Source organism: Acipenser ruthenus, chromosome 60 (assembly GCF_902713425.1).
Source record: "Acipenser ruthenus chromosome 60, fAciRut3.2 maternal haplotype, whole genome shotgun sequence".
Taxonomy (NCBI): domain Eukaryota; kingdom Metazoa; phylum Chordata; class Actinopteri; order Acipenseriformes; family Acipenseridae; genus Acipenser; species Acipenser ruthenus.
Window position 1 is genome coordinate 1498812 of NC_081248.1, and position 6237 is coordinate 1505048.

A 6237-nucleotide genomic window follows, 5' to 3' on the forward strand; every position below is an offset into this window, starting at 1 on the left:
GAACAACCTAGAAGGAGACAATGTGATACGAGAAACGTGAGTGTTGTGTTTGTTTGTCTAATAAAAACGGTTTGTTTGTTATTTAGACTACTAACACGACCCGGAGCTGTAGCCGAAGGCCAGCATCAAACCCGGACACCAGCACTTCCCTTTGCTTCACAGAGAACTGGCGTTTGTGCCACGAGCACTAATTCACTCACTTTTGGTTGCGGGTCAAACCCGGGGGATTATAACTGAAGTGATACACGCCGCTGTATCACTTCACAACATTATTATTTACAGGTGTTTGCCGTCAGTCTCTGGACATTGTTAATTCAATAAACACCCTTGCATCTGAATATCGTTGCCCGTCTGTTTCTTCTGCACTGCTGCATTGCCATCACCTGCACTCAGTTACCCACATTGCCACAGACACTCTCTAAAGTTCTTAACGTACCCATTGAACCTTCCCCACTTACAGCTCTCTTTAGCATTGTGCTCAGTGTTGCTTTCTTTGCAAAGTTACAATCTGACACCCTGGCGTGATTTTGATGGTCTGGAAACAAGCTCTTATGTACATTGGGTTAGGGATCTTCCATGTTTTCTGAAACTGGAAAAAATCTAATACACTCTGAGGGGATCCAGATAAATTCTTCAAGGCACGGCCACCTTTTCTGCTGTATGTCAACCAACTCAGGCTGACTCCAATCCCATAATCCTACAATCTCATGTCATTGAAAACCATGGCTCTCTCTTCCTTCTCTTTGTCCCTTTTTATCTTCTTTGTCTTTTATTTGTTTTTCTTGAGATGAGCTTGTTTTTCATCTGTTACTGATTGTTATTGTTATACCATAACAGAAATTCAATAAAAAAATTAAACGAAAGAAAGAAAGAAAGAAAGCAAGCAATGCTTGCCATGAATAAGCCCAGCATTAGCCTGCTTTAACACTTTTATTCAACAGGAAACATCAGTGAGCTAGCTACAGTTTAGATAAGTTCAAAGGGCCGCAGCAGCATCAGTATAAATTATTGTGAGAGGGCTTTCTGTACCACTATTTAAAGTTTTCAGGTTCCTATAATTGACTGAAGGTGGCAATCATTTTAGTAAACTTACAATCCTTGTACATAAATTTTTTACTTTTTTAGCTCGCTTCCATGTTTGGCAGTTCTTTTACATTTTATACCATTTATGTACCATACTTCCCATTTGATTTATCATACATTGACTAGCTTGTTCCACACTTATCATGAAACTACCAGGAGCATTTTGGTGCACACTTCCCTGTGATTTACCACGTGCTTCCCTGCTTTACCATGCATATAGTATGTTTTACAATACTCCATTTCTCTTACATAGCTTGCATACTCTGCATTTACCATGAAATTACCACAAGACACCACCTCAAAATAAATATTTGGACGTACGATCGAGTCTTAAAACCTGGAAACTTTCACTATAACTGTCCCCAAACCAGATGGATAATCAGCAGAATATTTAATAAAGCACCCAGCAATAATACTTACATATCAGTAAGGCGAGTTCACAAGCCTGCATTCTGTCTGGAGACACTTTCAGAGGTGAGCTGAGCTGAAAGATCTTTAAACCTTTAAACATACAGGTTCCTCCCACTCTGCCTCTTCACTAAATGACCACAAACCTATCTCTGCTAACTTGTATTAACTAACTGGCTGTAGAAAACAAAAAAGCACTTTACTCATAACTGGTCTGGTGAAACCACTGTTCAAATGAGTGAATTGAAACCCTTCTCTACACAGAGAGTGCTGAGGGTATGGAGTGGGTTTCCTTGCCATGTTGAGTGGATTGAAACACTTCTCTACACAGAGAGTGTGAGGGTATGGAATGGGTTTCCTTGCCATGTTGAGTGGATTGAAACACTTCTCTACACAGAGAGTGCTGAGGGTATGGAATGGGTTTCCTTGTCATGTTGAGTGGATTGAAACACTTCTCTACACAGAGAGTGTGAGGGTATGGAATGGGTTTCCTTGTCATGTTGAGTGGATTGAAACACTTCTCTACACAGAGAGTGCTGAGGGTATGGAATGGGTTTCCTTGTCATGTTGAGTGGATTGAAACACTTCTCTACACAGAGAGTGCTGAGGGTATGGAGTGGGTTTCCTTGTCATGTTGAGTGGATTGAAACACTTCTCTACACAGAGAGTGCTGAGGGTATGGAGTGGGTTTCCTTGTCATGTTGAGTGGATTGAAACACTTCTCTACACAGAGAGTGCTGAGGGTATGGAATGGGTTTCCTTATGTTGAGTGGATTGAAACACTTCTCTACACAGAGAGTGCTGAGGGTATGGAATGGGTTTCCTTGTCATGTTGAGTGGATTGAAACACTTCTCTACACAGAGAGTGCTGAGGGTATGGAATGGGTTTCCTTGTCATGTTGAGTGGATTGAAACACTTCTCTACACACAGTACTGAGGGTATGGAATGGGTTTCCTTGCCATGTTGAGTGGATTGAAACACTTCTCTACACAGAGAGTGCTGAGGGTATGGAATGGGTTTCCTTGCCATGTTGAGTGGATTGAAACACTTCTCTACACAGAGAGTGTGAGGGTATGGAATGGGTTTTCTTGCCATGTTGTTGGTGCTGAATCATTGGGATCCTTTAGACCTGAAACAATATTGTGATCAACCAGCTACTTGGAACTGGAGGAGCACTGATGGGCTGAATGGCCTCCTCTCATTTTCTTATAAGCCTTTTATAAATACAGGTAGAAAAAAAAACAGTACTGGTAAATAGAATTAAGAAAAACGCACATGCACAAGCACATACACAAACACACACACATTTAGACAGTTTCTATAGAGAGCGAGCCCCTTCCTGTCTGCAGAGCAGTAGAGGCCACTGAGCTGCTGCACAGCATTGAGTCCAGTGAAGGGCTTCAGGGGCTGCGGTTGAATAAGAGGAAGTGCTGGAGGATGAGCACACAGCAGGGTGCACAGGAAGTGGTGGCAAGGCACTAAACTGACACTTTAGATTATTATTTAGAGGAGATGTTAATCTTCAATCCCTGTGAATGGGGCAGGACATCCTTGGACAACTTAGAGGATTCGGAAAGCTTGAACTCACACAGCTTTAGATGATGAATACAATACTTCAGTGGGGTTCTTTAACAGTACAGTAGAAATCTTTCTTACATGCAGAACTTCATCTCATGAGTTAAAAACTTAAGTGAAAGCTTTGTAAACATGGCTCTTCAGCTAGACAAACATTTCAGCAAAGGCTTTACCATTACACACTATAACAAGCACTGTTGAGAGACCTTTTCATTTCAAGATGCTCATATTGCACCTGCTCTGTGGATAATTATTATTATTTGTTTATTTAGCAGACACCTTTATCCAAGGCGACTTGCAGAGACTAGGGTGTGTGAACTATGCATCAGCTACAGAGTCACTTACAATTACGTCTCACCCGAAAGACGGAGCACAAGGAGGTTAAGTGACTTGCTCAGGGTCACACAATGAGTCAGTGGCTGAGGTGGGATTTGAACCGGGGACCTCCTGGTTACAAGCCCATTTCTTTAACCACTGGACCACAGATGCACAAAGACTAAAATTAAAGTGAAGTGAAATGTCTGTATTGTGTCGCTTGCACACACAGGGCTGTGAAGAAGATAAGAACTTACAAACAACACCATTCTAAGTAATAAGGGTGTCAGCGGTTTTGACAGGCGGCTACAAGCCAATTTAGCAAACCAGTTAGAACCAGTATTTAAGGTACAGTAAACTCAAATTAGGTTACCTAAGTAAGGTGGAAAAACACTGAGCTAAAAGTGGGGTGGGGTGAGAGCTCATAGGGTGCTGTCCCTCGGTGATTGGATAATTAAGAGGGAACAGCAGGACGGGCTTTGCTTTTTGGGCATGGATATGTTAAGACCTACAATGATATACGCTTGTGTGAATTCATGTATTTGAGAACACTTAGGCTTGTGCTTGGGATGAGTGTTTCCTGCATAATGTAATAAAAACGATAACCGTATAAAAGCATTTCAAGTTTCTTTATTTTACCATCTATCTCATTCTATTCACGTTAATTTTCAACATCACTTAACTTCAATAGCAAACGTGTGCTGTCATTTTAAACTGTACATGCATTACATACCTGTACAGGCCCAAACCGTTTGAGGATCCATTGTTCCTGATAGAGTCTGCATGATTTTTCTCTTCTTCTCCTAGACAGGCAGGACAAATAGTGTATCCGAGCAGTAAAACAATAAAGAAAAAGCACTTCACAACAGTTAAGTGTAAAATCAATGCAAAGTTTCTTATTCGCTTCTGAATAGTGACATGTGTAAAGGTGTTCTCTTTTAATAGCATGACATACACTTCACACATTGTTTTTTTATATAAAATGCAATTGATACAAACATATATTAGGCTTTCAATATTTTATTCAGTGGCAGTGGCTAGTTATTTAATAGACAAACTGAAAACACTAAATTGCAACACAATGCAATATATATAAATCAATAAAGCAATACAAACAGTGCTATGCATATAATGTTTCTCATCTTGTTATTTGATCTATTATTATTATTTATTTCTTAGCAGACGCCCTTATCCAGGGCAACTACAGTTACAAGATATCACATTATACATTATTTCACATTATACAGATATCACATTATTTTTACATACAATTACCCATTTATACAGTTGGGTTTTTACTGGAGCAATCTAGGTAAAGTACCTTGCTCAAGGGTACAACAGCAGTGTCCCCCACTGGGGATTGAACCCACAACCCTCCGTTCAAGTGTCCAGAGCCCTAACCACTACTCCACACTGCTGCCCATTTACAAAAAAAAAAAACCCTGAGTCGTGGGTCTGGCTTGTTCTCAGCTGCGTCTCCAGTGGGTTCAAAGCCCAGCTCAGGACACTGGAAATGCAGCTGAACTCACACACTGAGAACAAGCAGGCAGCAGAGAAGACTGAGCCCACACTCCAGGGCTTACATCATGATACACTAGCAAAGGAATTCCATGACACAGAGGGAATCCCATACAAGCAAGCAGCAGAGAAGACTGAGCCCACACTCCAGAGCTTACATCATGATACACTAGCAAAGGAATTCCAGGATACAGAGGGAATCCCATACAAGCAGGCAGCAGAGAAGACTGAGCCCACACTCCAGGGCTTACATCATGAGACACTAGCAAAGGAATTCCATGATACAGAGTAAAAGTATATTTCATATTTCAATTTCCTCATTTCATGATACCAATATTATCAAACTTGCATCACACACACACATACACATACCCCTTCCTCTGTAGCAATTGTGTATTTGTAAATGTCTTCCTTGGGTTTGTTCATGAAAACGTACAGTAACTCACAGTTCATTTCAATGAAACCCTCTCTAAATTGCTAAGCCTGCCTCAGGATTTACTGTATCACCAATCTAATGACAACAAACTAAAAAAATAAAAGCAAACAATCCAGATGTTACCCTAAAGGAATAAACAGCTAATGTTGAAAAGCACCCGCTCTATTACTGACCAAAAGGAAAAGGCTGAGGCAACTTCATATTGCACATGATCCACTCTAGAAATATTTACAACATGTTTGTGTGCATGAAGTATACCTAGACTGTATAAACTATACTTTTGCAGTATGTATGTTTTACAGATTTCTAATTAATGCACAATTAGATGAATTGCTTTTGTTTGCAAACCTTTCATGTTTTACAGTATATTTACAGTATATAGCTCTGCTATTGTGAGGCTGTCATAATAATTGCACATACAGCAATCTAACCATTCACACAATGATAGAAATTGTACTTCAATATCATTGCACTGAAGATGGGCAGTTTGGAGTTACTCAGCAAAGCAGATCAATTGCTTAAAATGAATTCAACTAAAACAACAACTTTACTCCAGTGCAGAGTTTGCACCACTTGAAATAAAACAAAAATGCACAAGACTGTTTCAGTTTGTGTCTACACTGGTGCAAGAGCTTAGAGGCCATTCTAGTTAGATGAAGGACTCACTGCTGCCACACCCATGAAGATATTCTTAGTTTTAGTTTCTTTTAAACCAACCATTCACTTCTGTATCTTATACTGTACTCACTGACATTGGTACAGTAATGTCAATTATAACTCAAATTTTATTATTGTATGTTATTGGTAGCTTTGTTTACTGTGTTAGGGTTCATGTCACACATATAAGTGTGTAGAAAAAAAAAAGCTTGGATATATTTTCGATGTGTCCCTTCTCAGTAGA

General features: G+C 40.0%; 1 protein-coding gene across 1 annotated transcript in view; it reads left to right on the forward strand.

Annotated features, from left to right (window-relative positions):
* Nucleotides 1-6237, forward strand: part of LOC117410241 (titin-like) — a 368958-nt gene that overhangs the window by 113823 nt on the left and 248898 nt on the right. The gene's annotated exons all lie outside the window — the stretch shown is intronic.